Here is a 12,645-nt window from a genome sequence, read left to right as displayed (position 1 = left end):
AGAAGAAAAATGAAATGTAGACGTCTTGAATTGTAGCTGTATTCAGAAGAAAGCCCTCTTTACAAATTCCTTGAACCAAAAGATTGTTTAAACTTCACTGACTGATGGAAGATAATTTTAAAGAGAGAAACAGAAATGCCTTCTATTCTGCTATCCCTGAAACTATTAGAATTCACATTTATAACATTTTGTCTTCTCCAGAAGAAAACCTTTATTCACCTGTAAGAACCATCCCTGTAATATTAGCCTTAGCAGGTTTCCTGGTAAGTTCCTATAAGGATTTCTGTATTTTGAAAAACTCTCGTAAGTGTTCTGGTGGAGATTTTGGGCATTTGAAGTAACATTTACAATGAGGAAAAAATTGAGGCTCTCAAATTTTTCAAGCTCTCAAATTTTTCAGCTTTGTTTTTTGAATACCATATAAGAGGAATAAAGTTTCTCTCTAGGGGCTGGGGTTGTGGCTCAGTGATAGAGCACTTGCCTAGCATGTGTGAGGCCCTGGGTTCGATCCTCAGCACCACATAAAAATAAATAAATGAAATAAAGCTTCTCTCTAATAAGCTTGTCATTTAAAGAAATAAAATATTCAAGCACATTACTACACACCTCTGCGTAGGCAGTATGTATAAACCTAAACAATTAAAAAGTTATAGTTCTTTACTGCTAAGTTAAAATTTACTATGTAGTGATAATTTAAGAGCTCAGGATTAGCAAGGAATAGTGAGTAAAAACTTTCATCTCATTTTTAATGTTATGTCAAAATTCAAAGATTTTTTTTTAATAATATAAGCTATCCAAAAGGAAAGAAACCTATGGTGTGATATTTCTAATTTATTGACAGTCATTTTTATCAAACTATCACATGTTTGACAAAGAAAACATGCTTTTTTGTAACATTTATAATACTTTATTTAAAATTAAAATTTTCTTTTAATCAAAATGTATATCAGTATTATCTTAGCATATTAATTATCTTTTTAAAAACTGATTATGGTTCAAAATTCTAATCTTCCTTAAATGTTTAGAGTTTAAAAGAAGCTTTCATTATAAAAGTATTTAATGCTTTGGAGATTCTCTTCCAAAAGTATAAAAAAAAATATTGTAGGATTTCTTTGACTTACATGAGACTTTAATCTCTCATGGGTTTAAAAAGATGGGTTCAAATTAACTCTTAACGTGGAAGAGGAAAATCTAAATTGCATAGTTGTATTAATAGTATACTGGTAAAATGTGTTTAACAATAGAGTTTTGTCATTCGCAGACATCTTTTGTCTTAATGATCAGAAAGATGTTGTGAAACTCAGAAACTGAATCACAAGATAAAATACTGAAAATGAAATACTAAATCTTTTGTCCTTTTTGTTCTGTTTTAGTTTGAAAATGAGGAATGGCTTTCTGATTTTCACAATAATGAGCCAACGTGCTGATTTTAAGATAAAGATAAATATAATATTTTGGATTAAAATTCTCAGTGAATTTGTGCCATTCCCGGAGTCAATCAGCAGTTGCTATGCCTGCACAGAATCATTTGTTCATCTCTTTTAACTGAAATAAGTGGTCTCTTCCAACATCAGATTTAAGAGATTTTTAAGGTCAGAATGAAAAGAGACAAACATTGTTTGCATGTATTACATAATCATTGGGACGAAATTTTCCACTGTATTCACTAAATGAACTAATTAATAGCTAGATTTTGTGTTCTGTGCACATAGGGTGACCTTCCAAGCATAGTTTGCACATGGAGAGTGGAAGGCCAGTGTCCCGAGAGGTTTATTTGGTGTGAGGACATGACCCTATTTTGGAGGAAAGCCAGCTTTTTCCCTTTAATGTTGCTAATTGTGTCTAAGCTTGTGTTCTCCTTTTAATTCAGAACCATTGCTGCTTGTTATGTATCTATAAACACCAGGAAAATGACATTTCTAAGAATAAGAATAATACTCCCTTGGGAGATAAAGATTGGTCAAAAAGCCTTTCATCTCCTATAATTTTGGAGTCCAGCCTGAGTAAACTGTTGGTCTCATTTCAAGGACTGTGTCTCTATCACACATCACACATCATGTGGGGATGGCAAATAAAATATTTAGGAGGTGTTTTTGGAGACTTCCACATATTTTGGTATTTTTTAATCTCCTCTTTCAGACAAAACCTCTGAACAAATGAATGCAGTTGCTCTCTTAAATTGAGCAAATCTAAAAGCTGAACCACATTCTTTCAAAGTGAACTCATAGATTAAAAGAAGTATAGTATTATGTTTTCCTCTGGCACTTCTTGTAGAGATTTCATCTCCCTTCAGACCCATGTGTAAGTGTCAGGAATTACTTATCAGTTCATTGTTATCAACTCTCTTGGAAGGATTCATTAATTTTATAACACAAAATCTATTTACAATGAATAGTTCTATAAACTAGGAGCTTCGTTATTGTATTCATCTCGAGCCTGCTTGGCATGCTGCATGATTCTTTGGGAATAGAGTTTTGCAGGATGAGACTATTCCCATTTTCAATAACCCATGCATCTGTTCATGCAGCGTCATCAGTAAAGCAAATAATAAACCACTCTCAAGGAAACCCATAAAAGCCTCTCCTCCCCATCCTGAGCTGGAGTGTAATCCTCTTAAAGATCCACTCTTATTGGGCTCAACAAAACAGTGTAAGTAAATTATTGTGGCTATTAACCATGCAAATCATAGAAAGAGAATGAGAAAAAAAAGCAGTTGAATTAGGAAGACCTGGATTTAAATCCTAAATCATGAAAATATTATTCAATCTCTCTAAACTTTAGTTTGCACAAACAGAGTCTTCCCTGTAGAACTGATATATTATTATGTGTGATAATATATGTAAAATGTGAGTATACATAACCAATTATTGGTTGATATTTTAGTCAACAAAATAATCAGACTACTTCTGGTTCCAAGTAGTGAAAATGCAACCTGAATAGTTTAATATGATTTCTATGTCACATTACAAGAAGTCTGAAGGTAAACCTGGCTCAAGGTTGACAATTTCTACAGCACGATAATCCCACAGAGATTTAGGTCCTTCCAACTTTCCAAACATTCTGATTATTTTCCTCAGTATAATTGCTCATAGGTCACAATATGCTCTGTTTATTTTTAGGGATCATATCTTTTATCAAGGATTGTTCAGTCAGAGAATGGGGCTTTATAGCTTATATCTCATAAGTTTTAGAAGCCTTTCCCCAAATCTTCCTGTTTCCCTCATCAGTAACTTGGTGGGAATTGTGTCCCATGCACAGACTCCTGCTCCAGTTATTATGGAAAAGTATCACCCTGATTAGCATAGACCAATCCTGATTTGTCCATGGACCTGGGGTTGGAAATGGGCTTGAGTCCCATTCCCTTGGTGGCACCTGGATATGCCTACCTGATAGAAGTCTAGGAAGTCTTAAAGAGAAATAATGAACAGGTACCCAATGATCCTGTCTGCACATTTATCATCTTTAACTCCACCATAGACTTCTCAAGATGCCAAATGCTATAAAAACACAAAGTTGCTCTCTGTAAGGGTGACAAATTCAGTTGCAGGAGATAAGATTCTAAGCAGACTCAGTAAAGTTGTATATGGCACAGAGATATGCTTCTAAAACTTTAATGTACCTATGAATCACTTGGGGATCTTAATGTAAATGTAAATTCTCATACAGTAGTCTAGAGTCCTGCTGGGATTCTGCATTTCTAAAAGCTTCCAGGTGATACTGATACTGCTGATATGAGGACCACACTTGGAATAGCAAAGACACAGACCATATGTGATGCTTGATGTATAGGAAGAAAAGAATCTGGCTCAATCTGGAGTGCTTTCCAGTGGTAGGAGAATACTGTGTAGGACCTAAAGATTTTAGGATTTTGATGGAAGTGACAAAATATAATTCGCTTTGGGATCTTTTATGGAAATCTGATAATAACAAAGAAACTAATGTAACTATAAAGATATTTCAAAAGAGCATTCATTTTCCATACAAGCACAATGTGCTGGAAAGCCATGGGCTCTCAGGATAACCTGCTCTTCTTTTCTTTAAGTCTTAATGACCAAGACTTGTGACAGTACACCTGAATCACAGAGCAAAACAGTAAGCCTGGATTTGAGTTTATTTTCACAAATGGGAGTGCACCTTTGCCTAAAAATAAATTAATATGTTTGGGATTGTTTTTTGATGTCCTCTACCCTTCAAAATAACCAAAACAAAACTCTATCACTGTCTTAATTGTTACATTTTTTCCTCTTTTTTAATACTTTCTGCTTTGTGAATAAGTTAGTCAAATGAGTTCTTAACAAATAAAGAATGCAAGGGGGGTAACTAAAGAAAACATCTGATGTGTTCTCAAACTCATCTGCCTCTTCACAGTGTGTACATATGGACTATCCTCCCATCAAGTCCATGAGGCTGGGGTTTACAATATCATTAGACTACTTCACTTTTACATGAATCAAGATGACCAGTGATGGAGGGTGGAGAAAATAGAAGAGATCCTAGCACCAAATTCTGGATTCTTCTGCATTTGCACTCTGGGATACTGTATTTTGCTATCATCCAATGTTGTTGATCAAATGAAAAAATAATAGCAGTGAGCAATAAAAATAAATGAGGCATGGAGTTTAGGATGCTAGCTCTGGCATTCCTATGAATTACTGCCTGGTTCTCAGGTTTCTCACCTATGAAATCAAAAAGTTGCACTTGATAGTTTTTCCCAAACTTACTTGGCATCAAAATAATACTTGGGCTTTGGACCCACCTAATACCTGGAATTGGAATTCTTAGGAGTGAGGCAGGTCTTAGGAAAAGGTCCTAGGGATAGGTAGTTTTATAAAGTCCCTGGCTGATTTTCTTCGCTCCCCATGTTGGAGGACTCCACATTTGGAAAACACTGAAAAGCATCTTTTAGGCTCCAATTCAGTGCCCAAATCCTGTGATTGTAATGCAACAGTTATGGTGGTGAATAGCAATAGAGAATGACTGAAGGGAAATTATTTGGATAACCATGATAGTGTTCTTAAGTTATCAGTTTACCCTGAAATGGTTTCCACAGTGACTTTTCTCAATTTTGCTGCACCTCACCTTTGCCTTTGGGAATGGCCGCCCATCAGTGCAAAGCTGATTTGGAGGTAGAGAGGAGGGGGAAACCACTTTATTTGTACTCACAGATCCTGATCTGCGTTTATTCAAGCACAATTAAAAACAGTAGGGTTTCCCAGTTAACATTTGGTAAAGCTCACAAAAGATTGTTTCTTTGCTTATTGCTTTGAAAAGCCTGTGGGGGAGGAAGCATGTTTTGAGGAAAGTATTGTCTTAAATCTCCAAATGTGAATTTCTGCAATGTATCTGAGTGTTGGTTATAAAGTACTCTGTGGTCAGCTCTGTGGACCCCTTGGGAGTAGGAACTCTTTTTGCATCTCTTTTTCATTATCTGCTGTGCATGTTTCTTAAAAGGATGGGAGTCTTTTCTTAAAAGATGTTATTGGAGTTATTTATTTCTATTTGCATTTATTTATTTTTTTTGGTGGTGCTTTTGCCTTATTAACTCTACAAAAGGTGTTCTAGACATCTCATTTTAGGGAAATAAATATACATCTCATCAGATAGGTCTATCTTCTCTATGTGTGCCTGTAACCAGGCCAGTTCCTGCTCAACACAGTTGGCACCAGTGAAAGGAGATTGTCCTTCTGGGCTTTATGTTTACAACAACTGTCTTGTCTCTGGCTCCCAGGCCTGCCCTCACATCCCTGTCATGTTACCTATATCCCCTCTACTCCATGCCTGTATTTACCTTGTCTTGGGCCTTCTGCCTTGTCTTCGGCTCTTGGTCCCAAGGATGGAGTTGAACTTCAGTGTTGTTTATTTCCCATTTTATAAGATCTGAATTGTTTACCTTCTAATTGTATCTGCTACTTCCAGAAAACTAACTGATGAAGAAAATTCCGTTCCCTACTATCATATCATTGCTGGCTATATCCATCTCCCTTCTATCACCCACCCTCAGACATCTTCTAACATTGTTCTGTGTGCTTGTGCGTGGAGACTAGAATTGAGTATTGGATCTATCCAAGACCTATCACAGGGTGGTAGAATTAATGTTATAATTCACTACCCTCACACTTCAAAATGCAAATGAATGGTCTGGAGACCTTATTAAAAATGCAGATTCTAATTCAGTGGGCTTGGAATGAACTTTTTGAACAATCTCCCAGCTGATGCAGTGCTGTTAGTCTGCAAATCACATTTTTCATAGTAGAATATAGCTAATCCCAGAGGCAATAGAGCAGAGGTTTTCAATCTCTGCCCTATTGAAAGTTAGGACTGGAAAATTCTTTGTTGAGGGTGGCTGCTCTGTGCATTAGAGGTTAGATGCCAGTACTATTCTCTTCCCCCAGTTATGAGATTAAAACTATCTTCAGACATTGCCAAATGTTCCCTGAAGGGTAAAACCTCTCTGGGTTGAGAAACACTGGTATAGATGTTATTACTAAGGGCTTTAAATTAAAATGCTCAAATTCAAATTCTGTCTTACCACCTTACTGAATGAATGTCTTTGAGTGTCTTTGGACTATTCACTTTTCTGCACCTTACTTTCCTCCTCTGTAAAATGGGCATAATATTTACATTAGAGACTTGATAGAAGGATTAAATGATTAAATATCCATGAAATGCTTAGAACTACACACATGTGAGTACCATGTGTATATTTAGCAAATATCATTAACATTTTCCTCTGTCTGGCTTTTACATTAAAGGATACCAATTTACCATCTGCAAACATACATTGATTAATCAAAATAAAATATATAATCAAAAAATATGTTTTTTATAGTCTTGAATTAATACAATGTAGTTTTTTTTATCTATCCACATTAAGAAATGATCCATTCAAATACACCATGGTATTATGTATTGACTTGATTTAGTTAATTATGATCCTGAATTCAATAACTAATTAATTTCACTTGAGTCTCATACAGCAATGTGGTGGGGGTGAGGAGATATAGCATGTTGATATATCTGACTCCTAACAACATAAGCAAATCTAACTTCCATCCAATCTGAGGAAATCTGAGACAGAGGGTAGTCCTGCAGTTTTCCAACCTTCTTCTAAGTTTGGGTGCTCGATAATTCTACGAAGTATGAGGGTTTAACATTTTGGGATGCATTTGACAAAGGGGAAGAGATATAAAAAATAAATTATCAAGCACTGGGGACTGAAATGGAGAAAATTAAATTCCATGCATGTAGGATTATGTCAAAATGAACCCCACTATTATGTATAATTATAAGGAACTAATATAAGCATTTAAGAAATTTTTTTAAAAGTAAAGCATACATTCCTGATGCTTTGGGATTGAAATTGCCTGGGGAGTGTCCACCAAAAAGAGTTGTGCTAGTGGCTAAAAAATTGGAGTGAAACAAACCTGCCACATGTGGAGTTTCAAACTTTGTGTATCTGGCCTGTAGGCTGCTCTGAAACACAAAGCTCCCATTTAGGAAACAGGGCTGTTTTAACTAATCTAGGCTGTATGTTAGCTATATTTAAGTCTCAAATATACTTCTAATGAGTTTTTGAGCACTATCAAGTTTGTGATAAGCCACTAAAACTTTCTGGTCACCTCATCTGTGGTATAGGTTAACACTTCCAGTAGCCTGGAAACTGCCAGGTTCAGATTCTGCCTCCCCCAGGCAGAAATGAATATCCCTTACTACCTGCTGATTAGTCAATCAACCCTTCTCTCATAGCATGCTGCCCACACCCTCTCTGATAGCAGTAAATTTAATATTTTCCAGATTCCTAGAGGTATGCCTTGATTTAGTCAATTATGAGTTTATAGTCAATACCAAATTAGTCCCAACTGCTTGTTGGGAGTTTTAGGAAGAATCTTTCTTTTCATTTGCAATACTTTTTGCCAGGATGGCATATAATTTACTTTGGAGAGAACTCTCAAACATGATATTTGAATTGTTCTTTCCAAGCATAAGCTTCCATTGACCTTGCACAGAAACTTTCAGAGTGAATTTTCTTTAGAATTTGCAGGTCTCTGAGGCATCTAGGTGTATGGAACAGGAAAGCATAAAGCATTTACTCTTAGAACATTTCCACATGGTGTTAGAATAGCTGGTCATTTCAGTGGAATAAAAGTCTACTGGTATTTGTTTTTACATAGATCAAAAACAAATGGATGAATAGATGAAATTTTAAATTGTTGTCTGAAGTTTTCACGTGCTTTCACTGCATTGGATATCTCAGCAAAATGAAGTGAGATTCATAGCCTTCTTTCCTGTTGTCTAATTATGATCCTGGGCAGACAATCCTTGTGGAGTGCTTATTGTGAGCTGGGTACTGTGTAAGGCACATTTTGTGCATTCTGTTGACCTGGTCCTAATTCCCAAACAATATGTCCTCATTTTACAGTTGTTTAAAAAGGAAATATTTCGTATCTAGAAAGATTTAGTATCTTGTGCAGGATTGCCAGGCTAGAAGGTGATTGTAAGCAACATCTGGACTGAAGTATTTAGACTTCAGAGTTCTTGTCCTGGACACTATCTTCATCAAGACTTAAACAGGGACTTTATTTTAAAATGTCCTCAATATTTACCCACTAGATGACACTAACTTCACTCTGAATATGTTAAATGGAAATTTCCTAGTGCTTTTGGCTGAAGAATCATCGAATTCACACAAAAATAAATAAATAAATATATTCTGCTTGAAAGTCATTGGCACATTGCCCAATCTCATTGTTGACATTTTGAAGACATCTCTAACAATATCTTGACTCCTTTGAACGCTTATCTTTCTTTAATAGAATACTATGTTTGCTATCTGTTTTCATTGTCATAGCAAGAGAAAACCAATTTGCTACTCTACCAACTACCCTCTTTCACTTATTAAAATGACTGTAAATTCAGAGCTGGTGAAAAGTGTCAGATTGATAGCGCTGCTTTAGAAAGCCACAGAAAGGAAATGTAAATCTCTCCCTCACTTCCTGCCAATAATCTCCAACCAAAACCTGAGGGCGCACTTTTAAAAAGGAACTACTAATTCGTGGTCTGAGGCAATCTCTCTAAAATTTCCTTGAAAGCCCCAATTAGAAAGTAAAAGTACACACTAAAATAAAGAGGAGATGAATTCTTCAGAGTTCTAATGATTAAAAGGGAAAACACCTTTTGAAAAAAAAAAGACTTTGTATATATTAATCACCATTAAACCACTAGGAAGGATGAGATCTTTTATTATTTTCAAGTGTGTGGTAAAGTTATGAAGAGCTTTTTAAGGGTCCAGAGTTGTTAACCAGGATGGAGAACCATTCTCAATGTGACTTTGAGACTGATTATAGGAAGTAGAATGTTTGAATTGAAGAAGTAAAAAATAGGAGGGAGGGGTCTTACTATAATTATCCTAAAATATTTAAAGAGCTATCATGCTAATAATAGTAATATTAATAATTATAATAAGATCTACCTTTAGTTGGTGCAGCGAGGTCTTCAGGCATTGCACATATCTCTTATAATTTAAATTCCGCCATAGCCCAAAGCATTATCTGCCATTATCATCTTTATTTGACTGATAAGGAAATAGAGTTTCTGGGCTTGAGAACCATGTTCACAATGGTAGTTCCTGGTGGAATCAAGACTTAACCAGGCTCCATCTGTTCTCAGAACCCTTTCAGCCATAATACATAGTCCTCTTTTTGAATGAAAGTGTGCATTGATTATTATTCTGTTCACTTCTTAAAAGCAGAACCATTACTAATGGGTAAAAGCTATAGGATGGTGTAGTGTATATCCAAATTTAAAATAAGTAGATTTAAAGTAATCTTTAATAAAGAAATAGCAGTGAAATAGCAACAGTAAGTCACAAAGGGCTTTTAAACAACAGTCTTGCATTTGAACAAGGTAGGGAAAATAAGATTATTACCTTTTTGGAAGATTATTATAATAGTGTAGGCAACATATGGTGAAATCTAGACTTTGGGCAGATGAGAAGGGGACGGTGTATCATAAGTATATTCCAGAGATACCCAAGAGGTAGGTATAGGAGACTATTGATCAGCCAAAAGTGGTAGATGACTGATTTGGTGTCACGGAGAAGAAGTGAAGCATGTGATCTTAGACATCCTGAGTCGCAATGTCTGTGGCACATCAAGGTAGAGATATAACTTGGGTAGTAACAAATGAATCTAAAGTTCAAGGGAAGATTCAGAGCTGAAGATGAAGTTAAGACCGTCAAATAGCAGCTGTGGAAGTAGGTAGAGGCTTCAAGGGAGAGTCAGAGTGAGAAGACTGGAGGGCCAAGGACCATTAACAAAGTAGTCATGTCTGTTCTGACCATTTAGCAGGTGGTTGCTGGTGAAGAACCACAAAGAGAAAATTAGATAATCAAGCCTCAAATCACAAGAGAACATGTTGTTTTTCTGAGATTGTCTGCTAAATAAAGCAATCTGTGTGCAGCTGAACATTTCCAGTCTTCTTTTACAAAAGGCTCCCAATAGGATAGAAACAATAGAAGCAGGTTACAGGGACTGTGATTTAGCCTGATATTCTTAAGACCTCTTCTCTTCTCCTCCCACTGACTCCCATGACCCTTCACCCCAATCATCTGGAAACGAACCTCTCTTTTCAAAATTATGATTCGCCAATATTCTTATGTTCTGAAATTGTTTTCTGTGTTAATGACCTACTATACTGGAAGTGTAATAAAATATGTTAGAAGGCCTCAGATTTTCTGCTATTTTGTAAGAGCCTGGAGCTATTTCTCTTCCTTTTTATCTTTTTAAATAGTTTTCTTCAACTATAGGAGAATGGTAAGAAATCTGTCTCACATGTTTTCTCCCTTTCTATTTCTTGACAATCTGTATGACCTTATACAAGACACCTCAGCTATCTGGGGCTCAACTTTCCTTATCTTTTAAACACAGGAATTGGACCATATTTTCTCTGAGGTCCCTTTCAGCTCAAAAGTTTTGTGATTCCATAATTCAAGCTCTGCAAATAAATGCCATTTAAATGTCATTGGTTAGATCACCAAAAGGCTAATAATTGTATAATCAGGGATAGATCAAATACCATTGCAATAAGGGTTCCTCAAAGATTGAATAAGTCCTCTTAATAGGAGTAAAATCAAAAGTTTTTTTGTCACAAGGTCAAATTTTCCATTTAAATACAAGCTCTAATTAAATTAAATGCTGAGAAATTTGCAATATATATATATATAACCCCTTCTTTCCCCTGGCTGACTCTAAAGGTTACAAGATAATAGAACATGTTCTTTGGGGGAATGTACAGGCTTTTAAGACAGGTGAACAACTAAGTTGTTGAGGAAGTTGTAGCTCTAAGTTACCATTTAAAGTGGGTAAACTTAGCTGGAATATCTGCTTTGACAATAAGGACTTGGAGATTAGACTAGATGAACTAGAGTGTTGTCCTCAAACAGCTGACAGTAGTATCACCTGCAAGAAGGGCCAAATCGTGATTGGCATGAGCAGCACATTTTCCAAGTAAAAGGCACATGCTGAGTGTTGCTCTTAGTATCAGGGTTAAAAGAAGCCATAAACACAAAGCAAAACCAAGGACTCAGTGATAGGGAAGAAAGTCAAGAAGAAAGGTATTGCTGGGCATGGTGGCGCACACCTGTAATCCCTGTGGCTCAGGAGGCTCAGACAGGAAGATCTCAAGTTCAAAGCTAGCCTCAGCAAAAGCAAGGTGCTAAGCAACTCAGTGAGACCTTGTCTCTAAATAAAATACAAGCTAGGGCCAGGGATTGGCTCAGTGGTCAAGTGCCCCTGAGTTCAATCCTCAGTACCCAAACAAAACAAGACAAAACAAAACAAGAATGAAGAAGAAGTAGAAGAAGAAAGGCCTGAGGATGTTTTCAGAGAAAGCAGAGCTGGACAAAGTACATCTTGAGGGCCTCTTTTATATGGCCCTAGCAACATGTCCTGACAATTTGGAGAAGCAAGGTGGAATCATAGGCTTGAAGATTGTTGCATTAGAGCTGTAGGACAGAGGAGTCCACAGTCTAAGAAGAGGAGACTGCTAAGCACATGGAAGTCTTTCCTTCCTTGACAGTTCTAGAAATCGGACCAATGGTGCATGCACGTGATGTGATGCTGTGATATTGGGATATGCCATTTATTATGGCACCTGTCCTTTTTGTATATTATGGCACCTGAACTTTCTGTTTATTTCAGCAGACTTAAAAAAATGGGCCCTTGGGTCAATCCTGTCTCCCATCCTCTCACTTGCTCCCCCTTCCACCTTGGGTGAGTCATCTCCTTCCAGAACAGTGACAGCCATCACCAAAATTGAGAACTCTGTGTGACAAAAGGGCTGTTTTCACAGTTCTCTGGCAACATTATATAAAAGTTCACCACATCAGGCACATCATCTTAATCACCAGGGTCAAAAGAACTTTTAGCTGTGACAAGGAGCTGCCTCCTTAGTTAACTTCTTCCTTCTGATTGGCAAGAAAAAGACTGCAAACTCCCAACACACAGATGATCGCTTCACCGTTTCATTTCTTTAGATTTGTCTCTATCAGTGGCAAATAGGGATTTTTTTCCAGAGTCTTTTGTATTAAAAGGGCAGATGAAAAGAAAGCCAATACTTACTTTTAAAATAAAAGATGAAAATGATCAG

The sequence above is a fragment of the Callospermophilus lateralis genome, chromosome 16 (assembly GCF_048772815.1).
Source record: "Callospermophilus lateralis isolate mCalLat2 chromosome 16, mCalLat2.hap1, whole genome shotgun sequence".
NCBI lineage: Eukaryota > Metazoa > Chordata > Mammalia > Rodentia > Sciuridae > Callospermophilus > Callospermophilus lateralis.
This window is presented reverse-complemented; position numbering follows the sequence as displayed.